Source organism: Mesocricetus auratus, unplaced genomic scaffold, assembly GCF_017639785.1.
Source record: "Mesocricetus auratus isolate SY011 unplaced genomic scaffold, BCM_Maur_2.0 Super-Scaffold_100003, whole genome shotgun sequence".
NCBI lineage: Eukaryota > Metazoa > Chordata > Mammalia > Rodentia > Cricetidae > Mesocricetus > Mesocricetus auratus.
In genome coordinates, this window is record NW_024429188.1 from 79,204,945 (window position 1) to 79,230,916 (window position 25,972).

The 25,972-nt window shown below is 45.3% G+C and overlaps 1 protein-coding gene across 7 annotated transcripts in view; it reads left to right on the plus strand.

Moving 5' to 3' along the window:
• Tmem164 (transmembrane protein 164) overlaps positions 1-25,972 on the plus strand; it is a 160,811-nt gene that overhangs the window by 124,183 nt on the left and 10,656 nt on the right. The window lies entirely within an intron of this gene.

Below are 25,972 nucleotides of genomic sequence, written 5' to 3' on the forward strand. Positions count from 1 at the left end.
ATTAGATGCTTTGTCCAATGCTCTAAGGAGCAAACCTAGAATTCAAAGACTAGCCAGACGTTCTGTGACTAAGGCTTTCTCCCACATACCATACTGTCCAGAAGGCCAGATGTCTTTGCCTTTACCACATCAGCCTGGGAGTTCTGTCTCATGTGTCTCATTTCTCCTCGGCTTCAATTCAAAAATTTACCCAGTGTGGATTTGGTGGCCACCTCCTATGTGTCAGGCATTTGTAGCTGTGAATGGGGGCCCGGGGAAGGGAGAGTATTACAACACAGCATGGTAAGTGCTACCGAGGGGAGTGAGGAAACAGAATGTCATTTCTAAAGGCCAACTCATCTCCACTTCTGCACCATTTCCGGGAGGATAATTGTATATTCTTAGAGGATATGCTGCGAGTATCTGAGGTCCCTAGCTCATGAGATGCAAAATAGGACCATTAGAAAAGGTGGTATGCTCTTTTATTGCTAATACCTCATTGTCGCCTGAGCTTGGTGAGGATTTAGCTAGCAAGATAGGAAGGATGATGTCCCTTTCACTCCAGGTCAGAGTGAGAGCACCTAACCAAACCATAAAACTTCTAAGTCCTTATAGTGTAGAGTGCTTTCCAGGGCTTCCAGCTCTTTTTCTAACTCTTTGCTGCCATCTGCTGTTCACTTGGGAAATTGTGAGCACAAAGAGCAAATCCTGAATTAGTAAGACTAGTGTTGCTTTTGGTCCTTAACCTTGGGGGCTCTACTGCTTCAGGAGGAGACATGAATCCGGAGAGATGAGATGATAAGTCCCCGGTAAAGCAAGGAAAATACTTTTAGGTTTCTATTCTCCTCAAGACCCTGGGAATTTTCCTGAAATAAATGCTTGGTAGTTTTGGCATGAGCACAAAATTCCTGTTCCCGGGGCTCTGGTGTTGGGTGTTGGCTGGGCTCCCATTCCCTGCTCGTTTCCACAGTCCTTAGGTACTCTCACTGGTCACGTGGCCGTCGTTGTCCACAATGTTCTTTTCCCTCTCCAGCCTGGCTCTTCCCTTCCCTCTCCCATTCCCTGCCACCTCTTTGCCTTTGGTTTCCTGGACTAAATTCCTTTTTTGTTATTGCCCCCCCCCCCCCGTTGTTGTTCACGTTTGTGTGTCTTTTATTGTATTTTGCCACATTGCAGTTGCATATGCTCATAGGGCACACGGCCATAGTTCACTCATGGCAGAGTGTTTGAGTCTGCACATGGATAGGGCTGAGGAAAAGGTGAGGCATGTATGATGGAGAGGGACTGAACCATGCTAACGAAGACTCGCTTTGTGGGAACACCCCTCCCCGGGCAGCAGCTCTCCACAGAGCCAAGACTCACGGTTCTCCCGAGGCTGTGCAGTGTGACGTGCCCCATGGGTTGCCTGGTAACTCCACTATCTCCTCTAGGCCACTGTTTCATCTCGACCTCAGGGCGAAGTGCTTTCTCCTTTATCATTCTCTTTCCCCCTCCCCCTCCTCCTCCTGATTCTCTCATCTCCATCTCCTGAGTGTGGGGTGGGAGGCCCCTATACATACCACCACGCCTGGTGTCCCAAGTGCCAGCATCAACTCAGGACCTTGTGCTTGCTAGACAAGCAGTCTGTCAGCTGAGCGATATCTCCATGGCTCTCCAGTCTCCTCTTCACCATCTTCGGATTTCTCCTTCACTTCCCTTCCGGTCCTGGAAATCCGTGCTTCTCGGGATTTCCACTGCAGTGTGAGGCAGCGTTCCGGGAGACTTCCTTTGAAGAGTTTGTTAGTCGCACACTTACCTTCTCAGGGTTTGGGCCTGTAAATTGCGCTGGTTTCCCAATGCCCTTCTCTTTAGCTACCAGGGTCTTGCTTCTCCCCAAGACCACTCTGTTTGAGATAATAAACAGCCATGCCTGTTTCTGGTCTTCCCAGTTAGCTTGTACCACCATGACCAGTTAGTTACGAGCTGCTGATAGTTTCGTGTCCCCGTCCCCTGACCTGGGAGCGGTTTCCAGTTCTGCTGTAGTGTGCCCAGTCTTAGCCTAATGGAGAAAATCACACTTGATGAAGGCCACTGAGGCTCCACCGTGTCTTTACCCACACCACAGATTCATACGTTCATGTTCCCCTTCAGTCTCAGAAGAGGTAGTCCTGACAGTGGTCGCTCACACCGTTGTTACCCTCCGTGCCTCATGGGAAACCTCATTTCTTCGGTCCTCTGGTTGCTTGGTTTAGGTTTTATCTTTTCAAGACAGGGTTTTTCAGTGTAGACCTGGCTGTCCTGGGACTCGCTCTGTAGACCAGGCTTGCCTTGACCACAGAGATCCACCTGCTTCTGCTGGGGTTAAAGGCATGCACCACCACCACCTAGCAACAGTATTTTAGTATTTCCCTCCCCTCCCCTCCCCTCCCCTTTTCCTCTTTCTCTTTCTCTCCTCCCTTTCTTTCTCTCTTTCTTCCTCCCTCCCTCCTTCTTTTCCTTTCTTTTTCCTTCCTTCCTTCCTCTCTCTCCCTCTCTCTCTCTACCACTTTTTAAAAACAATGAAGCCCAGTGAGTTCTGTCATTGTTTTTTCCTCCTTCTCCAGCATCTAAAAAAATTTAAGGACTTGTCCAGTCCAAGCATAGTTAACAAGCACAGAATCATAAATGTACCTACAATATTGAGTTTTGTGTGTGTTTGACTCAGTTCTCTAGCCTGAATTTTGTAGGGGCCACAATAACAAAAGGCTGAGCATGCATAGTGTAATAATGTTTCCTAATGTTCACCTATTTAGGTATGATGATTTTTTTGCCTTATTCTACGAACATCTATTACTATAATGTAATATATGGCTGTGAATCTAGTGACTTTAAAAATATGATTATTGTTAAGGCAACCCTCATAATGTTCATTAAAGCATAGCTTTGATTTCCTGTCTATTTTTAGACACTTGAAATAGAAGTCACTATTAAAACTGATTTACAGCCAGATATCACCTCGCAAACGTTGTGAACTGTTCTCTCTCAGCCTGCCTTCTCCATTAATCCTCATAATCATGTCCTCTCTTACCAAGATCTTCACAGACATTGCACTGCCAATGGTCACCAACAAGAGCCATCTGGCCAAACCTAGTAACCAGCCTTTATCTCACTGGAACCCTGCGGCAGTGGGGACTGGTGACTGCTCCCTTCTGGAAGGTTCTGGGTTTGTCCTTCCCAGCTCTCCCTTTCTTCTGGCCTGCCCTCCTCACCGACTGCTTTCACAGTGCCCTTCGCAGGCCCTTTTTTGTCTGTGCTCCCAAGAGCTCTGCTCTAGGCACATTCCACCTTGAAGATTCTGCCAGTCGGTGTGGGGCTGGCTGCTGCCACCATCCATACCTGGTGGGCCATGAGGCTTTTTTTTAGAAAGCTCATCACCAGCTCTACCTGAGTGTCCTCAGCACACCTGCATCAACCTGCCTTTTACCCTTCTCACTTCCCCTCCAGCATTTCTGCAGTGGTACCCCAAAGTCACTCACGGTAGAATCTAGAAAGATCCCCAGCCCCTATTATCCCATCCATCCAGCCATCCATCTTAAATCTATAGGAAGTGCTTTCTTTCAGCTAGTCTCCTCACTGGCCACTGGGGTGCGCTAGTGAGCAAACCTCAGACATTACCTCTTCCCGCTTAGCTTTTGTGAGCCTGTGCCCAGAGATAAATGCATCTGTTCCAGAAATAGGTGTAAAACGGAGAAGAGTACTGTGAAGAAAAGGAGCTCTCGCTTATGAGAGCATAGGACAAAGCAAGCTGGCCTAGTCTGGGGGCGTGGAGGAGAGAGAGGGGGGCTTAGGAGGAGGTAACACTTAAATGGAGATCAGAGGGATAAGTGGGCGTGTACCGGCACGTAAAGCTGTAGGGGCCGTGGACCCCTGTGCCTTGATATAATGTCATGTACAATAACAGCACTGTGGCAAGGGTGAGAGCGAGGGAGGAGGTCTGTGGCAGGGGACACAAGTGGCAGGTGGGGTCAGGAATAAAAGGCTTTGCGAACACAGTAGAGGTTGGACTTGTTTGTCCAACACGGGGAGACAGGGGAAGCTTTAAGAAGGACCATAATGCTGACTTTGCACATTGTTTCCAGATTCGAGTGCATTTATAAAATGTACAAATCTTAGCTTGAGAGCTGAAATACCAAACCTGATAATATTAGAAGTGTCCTTTCTACTCCTGTTTCATCCGCACTCTCGCGCCCTCGCTATAGAGGTAACAAGCACTTTGGATTTTCGCATGTCTTTCTGCGGGTTCCTTTCATGCAGTTGACGTCCTGCGTCCACGGGCTCTATTACATTGATTTACGTGTCACAGCATACATATGGAGGTCAGAGGACAACTTGCTGGATACGGTTCTTTCCTTCCAGCAAATTGGGAGGTGGGTCTGAGGACCAGACTGAGGTCGTCAGGTTGGCAGCAGCACCTTTACCCACTGAGCAATCTCACCAGTCCCGGGTTCTGTCTCCTTCCACATCCCTGGGTTCAGTCAAACTTTATTTGAAAGTATTTTTAAAGAATTGTCTGCACTGAACATGTACAGACTTTTTTCTCATTATTGTTCCCTAAACAATATGGTATAACAACGTTTAATATGTTTATATGGTATCGGGTATTATAAATTATAGAGAGATGATTTAAATTAGGTGGAAGGTTTGTGTATGTTATGTGCAAACACTGTTTTGTGCAGTCGTCCAGAGCAGTGCTTATTTATCTATGTGGGTTCCTGGAACCAAGCCCCTTGGATATCAAAGGATAGCAATACAAGGAAATGAAAAAAAATCTCTTTTACCCCTTCTTAAGACAAATACTCAATAACAGCGCGTCTGCAGTTGCTGCTGTTAGTGAGCCTGCTGCTGTGCTTTAACTTAGAGAGCTGTTTCAGCTCGGCCCATAGGTATCTTTCCCTTTGTTTTCCGTGACAGCTTAATACTTCATAATACGGATGGTAGAGTATGGTCTAATAAGAATGACAGCTCCTTCTCTAACACAGCTAATGGCAGGTATTCCTTCAAGCATTAGCTCATGTGATCACGACAACACTTGTAGGGAGGTGTCCCCATTATCTTCCACTTACTTATGAGGACGTAGATGCTTAGGCAGTGGCAGATGCATCGTTTGAATGTGTGACTGGGGGTCGAGGGCTCTTCCCTTTAGTGACATGGGTTACAAGAGTGGACCATAGTTTATTACCGGATGCACATTTGGCTTGTTTCCACACAGATTTGCCATGATGATATTTTTCCAGTCTTTGGTACTTTTGCCTATCTGGTGGGTGAGAACAAAAAGAAGATAATATGGCAGTTCACTTTTCTTCTCAGATTCTTTTTCTTTGAGTGCCGCTGAGCACTTTAGAAACATCTTACAGTCTGCTTACCTATCTCTCCTTGCTGGGGATTGAACCCAGGACTTTATGTATGCTTGGCCAACACTTCCCCACTAAGCCACACTCTCAGTCCCTTCTTATATATGTTGGGGATTGCATTGGATTCCCCCTTCTTTGCACTTCTATGTGTTCATTTTTCTATTCTGTCAGTCCTCAAATACATTGAATCCCAATAGCTCTTTACATATGAATAGCAGATATGGTGCCAAGCTTTGTTGTCTTTTGGCTTTATTTGTGCTTGGTTTTGATCGGGCAGAATTTCTATGTGATTTTAAGTTGTCTGTCTTTAATTTCATGGCTTCTGGCTTTTGAGGTGCATTAAGAAAGTCCTTTCCTCCTCTGTGATCATCTGTAAACATGTAGTAACCCTCTCTTATTTATTTGTGTGGGGGGAGAGTCCAGGGATCCCCTTGTATATACTCTGTTTTTTCCTCTGATGGCATTTTCATTTATAAATTAGCTATAACATAGGATTAATACCATCTATTATTAGAATAATTATAACAGTTCCTGCTATCTCTAGAGCCACTTCTTGGGGTCCAGCCTTGCTAGGCATCACCTTCAGGGGTGATAGCTGGCTCCCACTGGCTATCCTTTCGCCTTAACACACCATTCTATTTGATTCTAAAGCTACTTCTTTTTTAATAGATTTTATTTAAATTAGAAACGATAATATTTTACATATCAATCCCAGCTCCCTTTCCCTCCCAGCAGTCATCCCATGCCCACCAGTGAACCCTCCCATCCACTCCCCAGGGAAGGTGAGGCCTTCCATGAGGGATCATTAAAATCTGTCAAGTCATTTGGGGCAGGGCCTGTGTATCTAGGCTAAGAGAGTAACCCTCCATGGGGAATGGACTCCCGAAGTCCATTCGTGCACTAGGGATACATCCTGGTTCTACTGCCAGAGGCCCCATAGACTGCCCAGTGATCCTAACTGACACCCACATTCAGGGGCCCTGGTTTGGTCCTATGCTGGTTCTCCAGCTGTCAGTCTGGGGTCCATGAGTTCCCACTTGTTCAGGTCAGGTGTTTCTGTGGGTTTCTCTAGCCTGGTCTTGACCCCTTTGTTCGTCACTCCTCCCTCTTCTGCAACTGGATTCCAGGAGTTGAGCTCATGCTTGGCTGTGGATCTCTGCTTCTGCTTCCATCAGAGATCCACAGCTAAAGCTACTTCTTAATTGTTTCCCTATTTAGAAACTTTCAGTGGTCCTATTATTCCCAGTGCACCCAAAGATCCCAGGTAGCCCGCCCTCTAACTTTTCTCTTACCACATCTGCTTTAGCCCCTTCCTTGTAGTCTAATGTTTGGTGATACCAGAATCGTTTGTGTTCCCTGAGCTTGCGGTTCATGTCTGTGTGTGTTTGCCGTGGTCACAGCTTCTGCTGAGAATGGCTTTGTCCCTGCCAGCCCTGGGCCTGGACAGTGTTCATTTCTCTAATGTTCCCTCAACTGTGGCCTTCTCCAGGAAGCACACCCTGAAACTCCCCTCCCCTCTCCCCTGGCCGCCTCCTTCCCTCCTGCGGTCCCCCTCATGCAGGCCTCTGAGCAGGTGTCTCTTGGTGTCTTTTTACATGCTGGGGGCCCCTGGTTTGAGAGCGGAGGGAGGGAGGGACCCCGTGCGCATGCGCGCATACGCATGAGGGCAGATGTGTGTCTTCTCAGCCGAAGGGTGCTGTCTATAGGCTGCACACTTCTGGGTTCCTTTTACTTGTGCAGTCTTGCTCTCATTTCATCTCCACACGCCCACTAGACTTACGGGAGCCTCACACACCCGGGGCCCGTGACCTTGAATGAAAGCAAGCAACACCCAACTGTATCATCTGTATTTCCGAGTGAAATGAAGTGGTTCAGGCAGTTATTGAATATCAACAACAAGCTCCGCTTAAATCTACAGCACCCGGGCATGTTCTCCTTCCTGTAAATCACAGATCTTCTCCGCTCAAAAATGCATTCATATGTATTAGTGCCTAAAATTGGCACATTTGCTGTTTTAAAATATTTCGATAACCAGATTTTAATATGATTGGTTTCTTTTGTACTTCTCTATGTCCGATGCTTAATTTTTCTTCAAGGCTGTGGATGTAGCTCAGTTGATGGAGGACTTGGCCTACCAATATACGAACCCCCGGTGTGGTCTCCAACAGCACATCAACCAGATGTGATAGCACAGGTGTGGATTCCCAGCACTTGGGTGGTAGAAGCATGGCGATAAGGTGTTCAGGGTCATCCTTGGGTACATAGTGAGTCTCGTCCCAGACCCGCCTGGCTACATGTCCCACCGTGTGTGTGTGTGTGTGTGTGTGTGTGTGTGTGTGTGTGTGTGTGTGTGTGTGTGTATTCTGTGAAGAAGGGATATTTATACTTCTTCAACTGCCTCAAAGGTCCATGGTACCAAAACTGAGGGGTACGTTGGAGTTCATTCTGATACTTGAAAAGGGGCGGGCAGGCTGGCTTCCATACTGCTGAATTTGGAACTGTGGGTTCAAGAACAGATATTGCTAGTTGCTGGACTCCGGCATAGGGGTTAGTGCTTTTAGATGTCTGTGTCTGTCACTTTGTGACCTGCGGGCAGTCCTGGGACCTGCCTTCTCTATTGTCATGAGCATCCCCAGACCTGATGTGCTTGCCAAGCCTCTAGAGCAGCATCTGGTGCTTGCGGTGATTCCCCCTTCCCTCTGTCGTTACTATTCACCATAACTCTCTTGCCTCTTATGAATTTACATCTGTGGCTTGTGACTAGACTGTGGGCTCTGGGGGCGAGGATTATGCCTTGATCAGTTCTAAAGCCACAGAACCCTGTAAGGACAGATTGCCTGATTAGCGGTGGATTTAGCAGCTTGGGCTCCTTTCTTTGAGATGCTGATTTCTCCCCAGGGCCAGATGCTCCTATTACCTGCCTCTCCTGCTCTGGTCCAGCTTTGCTACTTGGCTGCTCTGCTTTGACCACCCAGAGGCTGGTTTTGGCCAGGCAGGGCAAGCTGGCGGCACCATGGGCACTTCTAAAGACGACAGCCAGCACACTCCTCATTTCTCTACCCTTCTCCCAACTTGTGCTCCTTCCTTGTCCCCCCCCCCCCGTCCCTCCAGTTGGGTCCCCTCCATTGCTTCATCTTCTCAAAGTCCCAGCACTGCCGGCACCTTTTGCCCCCCCCCTCACCCCCCAGCCCGGTGGAGTTCCTCATCCTCTAAGACTTGGTTTTCTCACTGGCGTCCTGGCCTCCGTGTACCCTTCCTGCCCTCCACCGATGCTGTCCGCCATGCATGAGAACGGCTATCCAAAGAGCAGTTCTGATCACATTTGTCCGCTTCTTGCAACTCACCTAGGAGTTTCTTTTTACCATGCCCCTTCCGTCACGTGGCATTAAAGATCACTTGCCTCCGACCTTGTTTCCCATCGCTCAAGACTTTGACCCCATTGCTTAGTCCTTTTGAAACAACCAATGCGCTGTTCTCCTGTTAACGCGCGCACACACACACACACACACACACACGCACGCACACACACACACACACACACACACACACACACACCAACACCAACTTTTCCTCCTATAACCCGGTGGACCCCTGGCCTTTTTACATTAGCTTTTCTGGAGATGTCTTTCACTGAGTCAGCTGGACAGCACATTTTTCTTTTCGTTGTTTGTTTTTCAAGACAACATAACCCTGGCTGTTCTGGAGCTCATTCTGTAGACTAAGGTAGCCTTGAACTCAGGAGATCCACTTGGCCTCTGCCTCCGGAGTGCTGGGATTAAAGGCATGCACCAGCACCATTTGGTTTTTTAAAGATTTATTCTTATTATTTTAATTCTGTGGGGGGGGGGGTGTGTGTGCACTTGAATGCAGGTGCCCAGAGGTCAGAGGTATGAGATCCCACTGCAGCAGGGGTTACACGCAGCTGTAAGCCTCTTAACGTGGGTGCTGGGAATTGAACTCAGTGTCAGGAAGAGCAGTATGTGTTCTTAACCACAGAGCCATCTCTCCAACCTACATTTTCCATTATGTGCCTTTTTCCTTGTACTTTTAAGATGTGCACTGACCTTAATTGCCACAGCCAACGGCTGCTTATCTGTATTTCACCACCAGGCGGCAGCAGTCACACATTTTTTAATCTCAGGAGAGCAAGTTAAGTTTGGATATTTGAACTCTTTAAATGAATACGAAACATTGATTAAGTTAGTAAACATTTTTGTAATTGAAATGCTGTGGGGGCAAGGAAGACAGGGAAGTCCACAAGCTTCCTAAGATTCGGGCCTAGGGGACAGCGTAGGAGAGAGCACTACTAACAGAAGGCACAGAAGGTAGTAGTGTATGTTAGGAAGTGAATTTTTATAGACTGCTGTAGCAAAATGCCAACTACGAAATATCTTACAAATATCAGACATTTATGATTCTACTCTGGAGTCTGGGAAGCCCACGGTCCAGGTCCCAGCAGTTGTAGTGTCTGCTAAGGGTGCTCTCTTTGTGTATGCTGATGTCTGCATCCACACAGACGAACAGGTCCTCTTCGGCCTGTTTTAGGAGGACAGTGATCCCATTTATAAGGGTTCTGCCCTGTAATGCCCCGCCTGCTGCTACCATCACATTGGCAGTGAGGTTTCAACATGAATTTAGGGGACATGTATTCAATCTGTAGCAGAAAGGAAATGGTTGCGCCAAATGCTTCTAACCTATTCAGGCAAAGTTGTCCAGGAGACAGTAGGATCACAGACTCTAGAGCTGTTTGGGGGGAATTCTGGGTGGGAGTAGACTTCAGTATCACTGGTATAGAAGTAGAGATAGACGCTTTGTAATGGATGAGTTGGGCTAGGTAGCTGGTGACCTAAGGGAACCTGGAAAAAATGCTTGGGGTAAAGCAACCTGCAGAAGGTGGGCAGAGAAAAAAAGCCTGTTGGGGGATGGCAGGAGTGGTCAGAACAGGAGCAAAGTTGAGTTATCCACAAGGTAAAAGAGTTGAAAGCTTCACTTGAATAGCGGTAGCCAAACCATGTGGGATGTGAGAATACAACAGGATCAGGCCTCTGGAGAAGAGGGGAAGTTGTGTGTGCCAGGGGTGAGGACCCATGGGCATCGCGGAACCAATGGGAGAAGTTGCCCAACACGGCTACTTCCGGTTTCCCTCTTCTCTGTCCTCTGTCTCCTCTCCCTAGGACACAGCACATTCAAATCCCATGACAAGGTCAATGGTGTGAGAGAACTTTGAAAGTATTGCAGAGAAGTGGGAGTCAGTGAGTTTTGAGGTTATGAGACGAGCTGAGACTAACAGGGGTTTGGTGGTGAATTGGAAATGACAATGCCAAGAGGACCAGGTGATGAGGAAAATGGACAAGGAGTCTAGGCTCTTTGAGTGCCGTCCCTAGAATTGTTTGGTGTGTGTGTATGTTTGTGCTTGTGTGGGGGCATGTGTAATACGATGCGTGTGTAAACCGGAAGTCAGCCTCTACTGTTGTTCCTCAGGCACCTTCTGCTTTGCTTTGGAGAAAGGGTCCCTCATTGGCCTGACATCTATTGAGTAGGTGAGACTGGATGGTCAGTATGCCTCAGGGATCCGTCTCTCTCCATCCCCTAAAATTATAAGTGCATGCATGCCACAATGCTCGTTTTTCTAATTTTTATTGGAAATAGTTTTTCATATAATATATTCTGATCACACTTTCCCCTCCCCCAACTTCTAGATCCTTCCCACTTCCTCACCCACCCAAATCAATGCCCTATCTTTCTTTCTCTTATTAGCAAACAAACACATACATACTATAATGTGTAAGCAAAAAGACTTAGAAGGTTAAAGCATGCCCAAACAAGGCATTATGAGACAGAAAACCTCTCCAAAAAGAATCCCATTGAGTTTGTTTTGTGTTAGCCATTTACTTCTGGGCATAGAGCCTGCCCTTAAGTGTGGTGTGCGTCCATAGTGAGACTCCATTGGAGAAAGGTAATTTTTCCTTTGCGAGCAGTAATTAACTGGAGATAGCTTCTGGGTTAGGGATGGGGGTTTGTATCTACTTCCCCTTTCCACACTGGGACTCTGTCTGGCTTAGACCTGCGCTGGCCCTGTGGACAGTCTTGAGTGAGGTTATATGTGCACAATTCCTGTTGCATCTAGAAGACCTTGTTTTCCTTGGTGTCCTCTGTAGAGTGCAGTCTCCCTTGCCAGTCACTTTGGTCCCCCCCCCCCCCCCGCCAGCCGCCTGGGCTCTGCCACAGTTGCAGTCCCCAAATAGCACACAAGATGCTATATTAATTATGTAGCTGTTGACTGTTTGCTTGGTTCTTACTGGCTAGCTCTGACTTAAGTATTCAACCCGTAATTGTTAATCTAAGTATTTCTCTTACCGGAGAAAAGGGTCTGAACCTCTTACTCCTCTGGAGGCTACATCGTGACTCTCTGTGTCTCTCTTTCCCAGAATCCTCCTCGACTCCTAGTCCCACCTATCTTGCTTCCCTATTGGCCAACAGTGCTTTATTCAAACCAATCAGACACAGTTTTACAGAATGATGTCTCCCAACAGTCCTCCACCCCCTCTGATACTTCCTTTCTGCCTCCTCTTTCACAGAGTTCCCTGACCCCTGGGGGGGGGGATTTGATGGAACTGAGTGTTCCAAGGTCTCCCACTCTGCACACTGTCCAGCTGTGGGGCTCCATATTTGTTCCCATCAGCTGTAGGAGGAGGGAGCTTCTCTGATGGTGGCTGAGCAAGGCACTGATCTTGGGTTATAACAGAAGGTCCTTAGGAGTCATTTTATTTCCGTGTTCCTTTAGCAGAGCAGTAGACACCTGGTTTTTACGCATGGGTTCTCAAGGCAATTGCCTCACTAACTGAGGTGACCCATAGAACTACTTTTTAAAAATGATTTTTATTTTATTAATTTGTGTATATGGTATTATTTTTGTGTATATGGGTGTTTGGCCTGCCTGTATGTCTATGTACCACATGCATGGCAATTGCCTTTGGAGTCCAGAGGAGGGTGTTCGATCCCCTGTAACTGGAGTTACAGGTGGTTGGTTGGTGGGAATTGAACCTGGGTCTTCTGGAAGAGCAGATACTACTTTTAAGCATTAAGCCACCTCTCCACTCACACCCACTCTCCATCGAAATCTTGATGATAAAAGTAGCTTGGATATTGAGTTGGGTGTGATGTTACACACCTTGTAATCCCAGCATCCAGGAAGCTGAGGCAGGAGGATCTTGAATTTGATACCAGGGCAGGCTACATCTGTCAACATGTTACCCACTAGCTACCAGTGATTCCTGATCAGTTGAAATGTTGCTGGTGGGACTGAGGGGGTTAAATTCCTAATTTGGTTTGAAGTTTAATTTGAGTTGGAATTTCAGTGGTGACCTTGTTCTAGAAGCTTGGGGAGCGGTACATGAGCATTCCAAGTCAAGAATCCATGAGCTTTTCTGGTTCTGCTCTGAACCATTCTACAGCCTGAGTAGGGGAAAACATTTGGCTTGGTGGGGCTCTCTAGGGGTGAGCCCCACAAAGCTATCCACCCATAAGGGTGGGGATAGGGAAATTTAGCACAGGTGAAGATAAAAGGAAGTGAAAGAGAAAGGGAATCTCTCCCCTCCCCTCCCCTCCCCTCCCCTCTCCTCTCCTCTTCTCTTCTCTTCTCTTCTCTTCCTTTCTCTTCTCCTCCTCTAGAAGCCTGCCATGCTTCTGACTCCCAAGCTTGTGTGTAAGTTCTTATTCTGGTAAATAAATATATAATATTCCATATTACATTGACCTTCCTCATCAGGGCTCTATAAGTAGGATCAATTCTATCAAACATCGAGGACATGAGGGATGTTCGGGATTAACAGTCCTGCCACCACCTTCCAGCAGGAAGCTGTTAGGGGTCCAGATGAAGGGTATTAAAGAAGTCCTGCATAAGACATGCTAGCATTCAACTGCTGCCCTGAGTCATATGCCACGGTCATTCCCTGGGTGACTTGTCCAATGCTGGAAGGTGGGGGTCTTTCCTTATAGGCTTGTAATGAATATTACATAACATCATATGTATAAAGTGTTTACAGTAGTGCCTTGCATAGGCAGTGATGGGTAAATTGCTCAGTATTATGAGGATGGCTCTGCTTGTCAGTGTACCAAGACCCTGCCTACTAATCCAATAAAATAGGGTATCAGCAGTTTCTGCAGCTCCCACCTTTAGCGTGAGAGATGCCCAGGGAATTACCTAGTGTGGGGGTAATAGAAGAGTGTAAGGAAAGGGATGAAAAGTCCCTTCTGCCCACCAGACCAAGTTGAAGGTGCTGGTTTATGATTGAAGCTGGGATGTAATGTGTCTTTTTCTCTCCCAAACAATGACATGGAGACTTCTTTTTAATTATGGTAGCTCAGCCTTTAGCTTAGGCTTTATAACTGTAATTAACTTTAATATAACTTTAATTAACACACTTATATTGATCTACATTCTATCACATGGAATCACTTCTTCCATCTTGCACCTCCTGTTTCCTCTCCATGTTTCCTGGCATCTCCTGTGCACCTTGATTATCTCTTCCTACTTCCTCTCTCTGCCCGGAAGTCCCGCCTATACCTCCTGCCTAGCTATTGACTGTTCAGGTCTTTATTAAACCAATCAAACAATATACCTTCACATAGTGTACAAATATTCCACAACATTTTCACCCTTTGTCTAAATAAAAATTAAAGGTTTGAACTCTGTAGTGACTATATACAATAGAAACAATTATCAAGTAAGAATTATATTCAGAATGCTTAGTCCATAACTATTTGGCAAATTCATAGAAAGTACTATATTATCTATCCTATCTTAGTGATTCCAAAGTTTTATATCTAAACCATTTTCTATCATAACTTGTATTGCCATCCTAAAAATGTCTCTTTAGACATAAAACATCTTTTTATATATAAACAACTTAATCTTTTATGTTTCTCAACCTTGTAAACTTTGTATCTCTTATGTAAGTTTTTTTTCCTAAATTTGGTAACAAGGAAAACTATAACTATCTAGTCTTTGACCACATTAGAGATCCAAGAAGGATATAATATTATCTGACTAAATAGGAAGTGCAGGGCAAGCAACTTCCAAAACTATTGAAATGACAGAGATATCTGGTTGCCCAAGGACAGACACCCAAGGTTCCTCTGCAATATTGGGGCATTCATCTTTGGCCTACAGACCTAGACTATCTGACAACCTTTTTTGTGAAGCAGGAAATTTATGAAGGAATGTCCTACTTTGTCTTCGTAATGTTCGGCAGTCATCTTTTGTGTCCTGCTTGTCCAATTTGGACAGCATATTATTAACATTTGAGGCAAGGGCAGGTTCTTGCCCAAATGGCTAGCTTTGCAACATTGAAAGCAAGCTCCATATGGAGGTTCTTTGATGCCCATCATCCATTTTTGAGTGAGTGCTGCCAGGAGCAGATGTGTCTTACTGTCATGAAAAGCCTTAGGTTATTAAAACATCTTAAATGCCATAATCTGTAGGTCTCTGAAGTGTTTGAAGACCATCTGTCTAAAATATATCTCTATTTGACCTTGAAAACATACCTAACATGGTCAAAAATTTGTTAGATGACTGACTGCTAACCTTATTTCTTAATTATTATAAACAGTTTGTAATATTAACTTTGATGAAGGACTAGAAATTTACATAATGTTGTTAAATGAGCTGCATAGGTGCAATACCTTAAACAAGTGTAGAAACATGTATAGAGTGTTTTGTAACAAAAATAACCTTAAATTTGTATCAATATACACAAATCCATACCACTGTAAAATATTTGAGGTTGATAGTTACTTCTTAGTTTAAAGGTAGATTTAATAGTTATACCCTTTTATCCTGTCACTCCTATACCCCTTTTTTCTCAGAAAGAGATCCTTGCATCTAACCTTCCTTAGTTTCCTTCATTACCATGACCAGTAACAATTTGCAACCAACTTCCCTAAATCATGATAAACTTCTATGATCCATTGAATGGCTCCAAACCACCCACCCCATCTCTTGGGAATGTGGGCATCATGTTCAATAAATGGCTTCCTGTTGTCTGGGAGAAAACTGGGATAATGATCAAGTCCTGGGAGAGATAGTTGTATTATTTTTTGTTTAGTCTCTGTGGTGGTAAAGTGTAGAGCTTATCTGAAGTCTTTGCTGGACGGTCTGTGAGGCTGAACCATCTCAGCTAGCATCTTTGAAGTTGTTATGGATGCAGAATTTTGAGGAAACTGGATCACCTGGGCTGCTTGTCTTTATTGGTGTCTTGTCCTTTTGTTTTGAAAACACATAAGCTTTCAAAGGTGCGTTAACAACAGTATGGAATGTGCAGTGAGCACAAGTCAGTCAAAGATGTTTTTTGTTTGTTTTGTTTTATGTTTGAGCAGGTAAAAGGCACCTCTTAACTTTGTAAGTTTGTTTGGACTATATAACCAAACCTCTGTCCATGCCACATGAAAGGATGGCATGTAATAATAAGACATGAGGATTCTGTAGCCAACAAGGTTTATCATGTTTCATCTAATCTCAGAGCTGTTCCCATAGTAGAGGGATCAGAATATACGTAATTTGTCCTGTAGTCTTTCTTGATTTTTTTCTTCACGTCTGTAGTCAAGATTTTCTGGAGTTCTCCACCAATCAATTGTGAAGAGAACTGTAACTGTTTGTTAACTTTGGAAACAAAGGCATACCCTCTCCCCCAATGCACCATATTTCTTTAACTTCCATTCTGAAATGAAGGCATTCTTAAAATATATAGGCTGGTTTAATTTAACAGTTTCCATAATGCAATGTCTCTCAGCAGCTGCCATTCACTCATCAGCATTTACAAAATTCAAAGTCAACAAAACACCATACAGGATCCAGAAGACCTGTGTATTTCCTATCCGTATGTGACTTATTCTTCTTATATTACTTTAGTCTTTCTTTAAAGACTTTACTATTTTTTTCTATGACTGTCTATACCCATTTTCTTTTTCTTATTTAATATATAAGTACATTTTTAAACGCACTGTTACTTGTTCAGAGGTTTTGTTGGTCTGTACCTGACACGTGGGGGAGGGGGGCGAGGGCAGCAAGGGATCAGTGGTCAGAAGGAGTCTAGGGGATCATACACTGTAAGAATTAGGATATGAAAGCTGAACTCATCAGAGGTTGTATTCAGATTATCCCAGCCCAGGTGGGGCCCATCGGGCAATGACAGATGGCAGGTTGTGAGTAACGAGGCCCAGCAGACATGTGGAGGTTCAAGATGCTACTAGGTGAGGCCAATGGAAGAGGCACCCACATGGATGCTGAAATCTCCCTGATGCTGTTGGATGCTGAAATCTCCCTGATGCTGTCGGGAAGGGGTTAATGTGAAAAGGAGGACTGTTATGTGAATCCAAGTGCTGTTAGTCTTGGGTGAAGTTGCTAGTGACCGTGAGAAGAGGAGAAGCGACAGTGAGACCTGGAACAGTGGCTTATTGAAAGGAGAAAGGGGGGGGGGGGGGGGGGAGAATGAGCCTTTCGAACAAGTGCAGATGGCCACAGGCACCTGGAGGCTGACAGTGGGGCTGATAGCATTGGAAAGAGTGAGCTCTGCTTAGAGTGGCATCCTAGGGAATCATACGTGGTCTGCTCAGTGTGAGACGGGCAAGCGACACTGGATGGAAAACGGTGGCAGATACCATATTAGTTGATGGTAGCCTGGTTGTTCCTTTTCCTAATGCACTAGTGGGGATGATTGGGAGAGAAGCCACAGGGTTGGTTTCTGCCTGCTATAACTCTCCTCATTTAGCTGTCTTTCTTCATCCTGCAGCGTTAACCGATTGAGTGGCTCGGATACTTGCAGTAGCTTTTACTTAGGGCACGGGTTCTTAGCCCAAGGTCCACCAACAGTATTTAAGGATTCCCAAGCTTTAATAAGGGATAACTTGAAAGCATCAGGTCTGTTGGCCACACCTGTGACTTTGTTGTCACTGGCCAACACTGTCTGCTTCCTATCACATCACAATAGCGGCAGCCGCTTCCAAATACTGCTAATGCTCACCAGTGCTTTGAAATTAGGGCGATGTCAAATTTGCTGCTAAATCTTAGAGCATGTGTTTATAAAGAAACATACCTGGGTTATGAAAAGTTGTAGATAGTTTGATAATCCTTTTAACTGTGATGCCTCTTGGAATTCTTTGCTCTTTATTTTATGTTTTTCAAATATAAATGTAGAAAACAAGAGGTGTATATTCTAAGAAGGAGGACTTGAATATCCCCAGGTTGCTGGTCCCTCCTTTGCCTGGTCTCTAGGCTGCAGGAAACCCCTCTTGCTTACACTAGAGGGCACTCTAACTCCAGAAATGGTCTTTGTAGTGAGGAAGTGGTTGTTAACTGTTAACAAGTCAGCAGCCCTGGGAGGGACATTTCAGGAGATTGGGGTTTACAAACCCTGCTGTTTTAGGATCTGGGACAGCTACTTCTCCAATTGGCTTTCAGCTTCTTCAGCAACATAAGAATTGAGGCAGAGCCCCTCTTCTAGTTGGTTTCCAAGACCACTTAGAGCCCAAGTTCTTTGTTTGCCTAGGACGGCTTCAACATTGCCTCAAAAGTTGGGACTCTGGCTTCTTTGCCCGCATGAGCCCATTGACCGCCTGGCTGGCAACGGTTAGGGTTCTGGGGACGTGCTTATCACTTAGGCTTATCCACTCTGTTCTTCTGGTTGGACAAGGCAGGAGGAAAGGCCGAGAAACTCAGAGGAAGGCCAAAGCTCCTGACAGGGTGAGTATAGGAGGGTGGGGGCCCAATGGAGGGATTTAAACCATGGTCTAGGCCTGAGCCCTATACAATTAGGGCAGTTAGGAGACGCTCTGACGGCCACTGGCTGTTCCCTGAGAAGGAGGATGGTACTGGGGCTTTGTGGAAACAAAAGCTTAAGTCAAGTGTTTTCTGCCTTCATTTTATCACCTTCTGGATAACACTGCTGTTCCCACCTGGCTATGTTGTTTGTTCCTAGGCCTCTTGACTTCAGGATCTAGGATTGTCTCTAGATCAGTGCACCTCCTATGTTGCCCCCAAACCCACTTTTTGGGTCACCCTGAGGTGCTTGTTACTTAACTAGGAATTGCAGGATCCACCCTTACCTCTAGGGTCGCTGCCCCAGGCCCTAAGAGCCTACATTTCCTATAACTTCCCCAGGACAGAGCAGTTCCTGTATCAGCTGAACCAGAGAACCCGATAACAATGCGTGTTCTTAGACTCCAGACTGGAGGTCACTCTTCAGATCTACTGAATCAAAAATTGCTGAGTGGAGGCCAAAAAGCTGGTTTTCCATCAGCCATCCAGGGAGTCCTATGCCATGGAAGACTGAGTCTCCGCCCTCAGAATGTTAGAGGCAGACTGAATGTCAAGCCTCATTGCCTTGAAAGATCCAGGAGTTGGCTTCCCCTTGCTCACAGCTCACTGAGGACTCGGTTTGTACTCAGTGCCTAACATGGCTGTGTAGCAGTGTGTGTGATGTTTAAATAGCACTTCTTGTCAGAGTGTCGCTATGCTTTCAGTTTTTCTGTCCCTGGAAGATAGGGAGGGTCTGTAAGTTTCCTGCTAAAGGATCCCACATGCTTTGAGGGGTTTTGACCTGCAACTTACAAAGAGCAGAAGTTGGGAGCTGACTCGTTTGTTTGTTTGTTTTTTGTTTTTCCAGACAGAGTTTCTCTGTGTAGCCCTGGATGTCCTGGAACTCACTTTGTAGGTCTCAAACCCACAGAGATCCACCTGCCTCTGCCTCCTGAGAGCTGGGATTAAGGGCATGTGTCACCACAGCCTGGGGAAAACTGACTGTTTAGATTCTAGAATTTCTACTAAGTCAGGTCCACTCATTGGATGCTGTACCTGCTCAGAACTCTACCCTAGATGCTGGCTGTCATACTGAGATGAAGATGGATTTTTTTTTGATGCCTTAGTCACAGGCTCAGTAGCCAGTCAGCCCCCACTGTACACAGTGAGGCCAAATGTGGCCTGTGTAGGCTCTCTAGCCTGTTAGGGTAGGAGCTGAACACATTACCTCCTTTGTAAGCACTTAGCACACAAGTCTCCCCCCACCTTTGTAGTAATTCATACTAAGTGCGGATGGGGGCTCACTGCCTGGGGGAAGGAGATCTGACATGAGGCTCTATTCAGTGGCTAAAAATACTGGATCAGACAGATAGCCATCGGCATCCTGGGGTTGGCAATGAAAGCTGAGTTAGTCAGGTTTTTTGTTTTGTTTTGTCACGGTGACAAATACCTGAGGAAGAAGCAACTTAAAAGGTGGGAAGATAGTTTGACTCATCGTTTTTGAGTTTCCGATGCACAGTTAATTGGCTCTGCTGTGCGCCTGTGCGGGCTAAAACAGATCAGCATGGCAGAGAGGGCATACATAGTGGGGAAGAGATGCCCACCCACCTCATGATGGCAGGAAGCAGAACAACACAGAAAAAGGGCCAGAGGAAAGGTCGATCTTTCCAAGATATACATCTGGTGAGCCACCTCCCTGCAGTAAGTCCATTAGATTATGAATCTTTTTTTAGATTATGAATCTTGCCAGTGGATTAATCCATTGATTTAGGTTAACAGTATTACCATGCAATCGTGACACTGGATCCACCCACACCTTTGTGAGGAACACCACATATTCAAAATAATGACAAAGGCTTATAGAAGCCAGAAATGGAGCTGACTCATTCCTAGGATGGTGAAGATTAGGTGGCATCATTATCAAGAACCTTGTCATTGTCTGTCTTAGGTCTAAACTGTCACCTTTTCCAAAGTTTCCAATCATATTGAGTAGTTTGCTTCTTAGCCAGGCAGAGCTCTAAAGTTAATCAGTGGCTCTTAACTCTTAGTAGCTCCAACTTCCGTTGAGTCAATGATCTCACCTCCTTATCCATTCTGATCCATCCCCACTAGACTTTCTCAGTTGGGATTAGACCACCCCTGCCCAGTCTCCTGTTGCAGCTTCCTCCCTGGTTTCCCAACTTCCGCTTCCCCTTTCAGTCTACAAACCCTGTCCTTACTGATCAAAGGGTAGCCCAAGGCTCAGTAGCTTCAGGGAGTTGGTTAGAAATGCAGAGACTCTGACCCTGTCCAGGAGCTTGAGTAAGAAGCTACATTTTAACATCTAATTTATGATGCCCCATAAAATATGTACAGTAGTAAGCTGGATTCTTCTTGACATGGCCTTAGTCCCTTACGTGGTCTGGATCACACAAATCTAATGAAGCATGTTGGACTGTATGAGGTACTTAAGCATGCTGGCCTGCTGATGCCTTTCAACAAACATTTGTGAAATCCCACACTTGGTGTCTGGTGGTGTAGTAGCCACTGAGACTAAAACACAAAGAGCAAAACACAAGATTCCTTGCTTTCATGGATATTGCATCCATGTGGGAGGAGATAGACAGTAAAGACATAGGGAAACGGTACTTAAGTTAGATGTTAAGTGCAATCCAAGAGGGAATACTATAAAGTATGTGATGTTGCTGCATGGGGATGGAGGGCTGCTCTTTTGAGTGAGGTTGCCTCATTTAAAGGAAACCTTTCACTGACAATGTGACATTTGAGCCAAGGCTAGCTGGCAAAAGAGCAAGGCCTTTGATCTCTGTGGGGAAAATATGGCAAGCTGAGGAGATAACAAGTGTAATGGCCACGAAGCAGAAATGTTTCTAGATTATTATAGCAACTGTGTATAAACTACTGTGGCTGGTTCCATATGAATGAGGGGGGTGATATAACATGAGGTTAGAGATGATAATCACACTAAAAATAGGTAAGACAAACAGGTGAAATTATTAGGCAAATGAGTGGTCATTGGAGGGCTTTTGAGGGAAAGACCTATGAATCTAATTTCAAATTTTAAGAAAAGCTTTGGGGATTGTGCATTGATTGCCTTTTTTCTTTTTCCCCCTTTTGGTTTGGTGGTGGAGTATTGTTTCAATTAAGTAATACTAAGTAATAACCATCTCTAAAACTTAATGACTTTCAATAGTGACTTTAGTTCTTACAATTTGGTAGGTTCATTGGCCCTTTCTTTATGGACTGAATGTTTGAGTTCATCTAAGATCATTCATATATTGAAACTGTGCCCCCACAATGTGATGGTACTTCAGAATTGTGTCTTTGGGATATAATTAGGGTGAGATAATTAATGCAGGTCTTGAACTGGCAGCATCTCCCCCCCCCATTACATGAGGGAGACATAGCAAGACGGTGCTATCTATAACCCAGGAAATGACCCCTCAGTGGAAACCAGCTAACTTATGTCTTGGTTGTGGACTTTTTAGCCTCCAGAAATGGAAAATTAATTTCTGTTATTTAAGGCATCCAGTCTATGGTGGTTTGTTAAAGCAGCTGGAGTTGACTAAGACATTCTTCTGGTCCTCCCTGGACCCAGCTGGGACCCTGGAATGGCTGAGCCTCTTTATTCACACAGCTGTTTATGACATTTGGATCTCAGGGTAGTGTTTTAAAGAGGGCAACCTAGAAGTGCCCAAGTGCACACCAAACCTCCTATTGAATTTTCTTTGGTGAGGTTCCATTGGTTAAAGCAAGCCATATGATTGGACCCTGTTGGTCACACAGGCAAATGGTTGTGGGAAGCTTTGGATTCTGAGAAAGTGGAATTCACTAGTGGCCTTTACTACTCTGATAGTAAGCTAAGATGACAAGCTTGGTTTAAGGTTGAGACAGCCACTAGCTGTTGACTCGGGTTCAGGGTGGGGTCCGCAGAGATGTAAATTATGGAGTCATTGGCGTGTGGATCATATTAAAGCCATGAGATCTGTTGACACCACGTATAGCAGGAAAGTAGACAGCAGAGTTCTGAGTTCTGCAGCCTGGTCCTGTCTATCATTTTGAGATCAGTCCCATGGGGAGGAGATGACAGAGGAGGCTAAGAAGCAGGGAAGGAGAGCAAGTAGAGTTAGCAGTAGCTCAGAAACCAAGTGTCCAGGGTATAGGATGAGGCCTGCAAATGGGTCAATGAATTTAGAAATGAAAAGTCATTTGTGACTTTGATGGAAACAGTTGTAATGGAGGAAGAGGAACCCAATATAAGTGGGTTTAAGAGAGAGCAGGAAAAGAGGAATTTTGGGTAAGGAGAATAGACCAGAGTGTCTACTAAAAATATGAGAGTCTTGTATATAATTTCACCTGTTCATAATCACAATAAAAATAGGTAAGACGAGCAGGTGGAATTAATATTAGATATATAACTTATTAAACCTCATTTATCCAAAAGCTACCATTGAAATATAGACAATATAAAGTTCTGACTGGAATATTTTAGTATATATTCTTTGTTATCCAATGTCTATGCCAAGAGCACTGCTCAATTCACACTAGTTACATTAGAAACTCTGAATGACATGTGACTAGTAGTCCCCACATTGGCCCGTCCAGATACAGCCAGTTGTATCTTCGTTGTAAAGAGATACTGTCTTTGCTGTAAGGGAGAGACATGCAGTTACTGGGAGCTCCAGGGAGCTGTCAAGTGCCTGTTTTTAAATGAGAGCAATCTCTGTATGTTTGGTTTGTTTTCATGGTCACAGGAATAATCCAGCTGAAAAGTGGAAACAAGTGGTGTAAGAGAAAGAAAAAACCCCTTGTGGAGTGGTGGGTAGATGAGGGAGTAGCATCAGCATCCCAAAGGCAAGTTTGGCCTTGACTGAGACCTGCTCTTCACAGCTCTTCTGTGTGGCGGAGATGAAGGCAGAGCAGAGCAGGCAAGTGTTAATGCGCGTAGGTGAATAAATGTGCTTGTGGAGGCTCAGGATGTCTCGAGTACTTCCCTTTTTCTAGGCGAAGCAGGAAGTGACACCCGGGTCAGCGTTTGACAGTGAGGCTGGGAGGAAAGAATTAAAGGTTTGAGGAGACAGGAGAAGATATTAAATCGTGACCTCAGAAAGCGAGAGAGTGAATAGGCAGGGGAATATAGTGTGATTGCCTGGCAACATGAAAGATGTACTTCAGGTCTGTGATCACAAATGGGACATGAGGATACTCAGTGCCGCTGTTGTTCTTCGGCCATGTTAAGCTGTGGAGGGACAGGCAAGGGGAGAAAGGCTATAAAATTTAACCAGGGCAGAGGGTTGTTGTTTGTTTGTTTGTTTGTTTGTTTGTTTTTGCAGCCATAGTGAGAAGAGACAAAGGTGTCAGCAAAGGAAAATCAGAATAACAGAGCATGGGGTTTAAGAAAGGAAGGGTGGGAGGCAGAGACAGGCGGATCACTGTGAGTTCAAGACCAGCCTGGTCTACCGAGTGAGTTCCAGGACAGGCTCCAAAACAATACAGAGAAACCCTGTCTCGAAAAACCAAAAAAAAAAAAAAAAAGAAAAGAAAAGAAAAAGAAAAGAAAGGAAGGGTGATTGTTAAGTGAAAAGATGATAGGGTCAATGAACGGACCACAGATTCTATTTGTGGATCATGGTTGGAAGAAGAGAGCAGGAAAGGCAATAATGATGGCTAAAGGGGGAGTACTTGCCTTTGAGATCAGAGAGAGGATATAGCTGTTCCTAATCATAATGTCTCAGGCTTGACTATAAAAAGTGAATGGACAAAATGTAGTAATGGGGACAAGGCCATGGAACTGAGTGGATCCTTCCAAGAACGTGGAACAATGAACAATAAATAGATTGTGTAGCAATGAGCAATACAGCAGGAATGCTTTTGGAGAGAGTGGTACCAAACCAGGTATCAATATTTTCAGAGCAAAAGGGCCTATCTATAGTTGACAGTGGAAGGGGAAAATTCTATGCAGCCCACAGGCGATTGTTGGGGTTTAGGGTAGAGGGAGGACCAGCAGTCTGGAAAGAGCAATGAAGAGACAGCAAACACTGCTCTACCTAACATGGTTCCATGGAGTTAGAGAGAGAACTTTTGAGGGCTGCCAAGGCAGCAGATGACTTGTAGGGAGAAGTTTGTTGGGTAAGAACAAAAGGTGGAGTCAAGTGTGGCACACACCTAATAATCACAGCCCTTGAGAGTCTGAGTCAGGGGCAATTTTTCAAGTTCGAGGTCAGCCTTGGCTACAAGATCCTGTCTCAAAAACAAAACAACAGGAGGCTACAGGAAGCATTCCGAGAAGAGACCCAGAATGTGGAGGGTTTAACTGATCATTTCTATGAGGTTTTGTACTCTGATACCTTTTCCTGGAATCCACTTCCTTACTTTGTGTAACAAGAAAATGTGTTCTGACACTTCACGCTTTTGGAGCTCCTTTCCTGACATTGCCAGAGCAAAGAACACTAGTGGCCAGCATGTTTCTGAACTCTGGAATGTTCGTCTTGACTTCACTGTGCCATCCCCACAAGACAAAGATATCCTCCCTGGAATTTTCTGTGTTCATGGAAATGCTTTATGTCTGACCTGTCTAATATGGCCGTCACTAGGCACGCGTGACTGTTGAGCACTTGAAATGTGACTTGCGTGAGTGAGGAAGCAGATCTCTGGTTTAATGCATTTAAGTAGATACTGGTGCACATGACTAGTGACCAGGAACGAAGACATCTCTCACTCTCTCTCTCTCTCTCTCTCTCTCTCTCTCTCTCTCTCTCTCTCTCTCTCTCTCTCTCTCTCTCAATATTATTGTTCTCTAGGCCCCTGTTCTTAGAACTATAACCTCCTTTTGTGGACTCTTTGTCAGTTTTAGTCACACACCAAGCTATGTTCCCAAACCATTTCCCACTCCCAAACTCTAGACCTGGGCAGCCCCCAATTGAGGCATCTGCTGGTACAGCTTACAGCATTCAGTGCCATGCCGTAACCTAAGCACATGTCTCCCCTGCCTCCCTGTCAGTGCCTGAAGTCATAGACCTAGATGGTCCTCCTTTTATGTCTGGCAAAGGGCCAAGCCATCTGTGTCATGCCGCCAGTGTTGAGTCCTCCTTGAGTTCTGTTTCCCTCTGGCCCACTGTCTCTCCTACTGCTGGAGCCGTCCAACTGGCTGAAACATAGATCTCACCTTTTCATCTCTTAACACCTTTCGGTAGCCTCTCCTTGTCTAGAGGATAAAGGTCAAGTTCTCTGGCCTGGATAGCAAGGCTCTTCCTTCTTCAGGTTCTGTTTTCTTGTCTCTCCAGCTACCTACTGACACATGATACCACTTGTGTTCTTGTGCTCTCCCGGGACACGGAACTGCACGTAATTGCATACAGATAGCATGCCACTGACATCCACATACCTCTTCTCAGGCTATACCTCTGCCTAGAATGTTCCTTGGGTCATGTCCTACCCCAGTTGCTCCCTGTCATTCAAATCTCCTCAGCTATGACCGTCTTCTTCCCTTCCTCACTAGCGACATGCTTCCTTCACTGTGTCAGCTCCTCCATCATTGTCAACTGCAGCAGATTGTCAAGGGCGGGAGCTAGCCAAGATTGTATCCCCACTCTTGCCATGGAGTCCAATGTGCGTCATAGATATTGAATGCGTGGGTAGCACAAATAAGTCAGGGAATTGAGGAAACAGGAAGATAGGCTAATAGCAGGCTACCCTACCGGCGTTGACTCCTTGGTGTCATCTTCCCTGGGTGAGAGTGTAGGAGGAGAGAAAGAGCCATTGTGGGGGCCTCTTGGGGTCTTTGCTACTGCTGGAGCAATTGCCTTGTTTCCCAGTACTCCTACAGCTTCCTTCT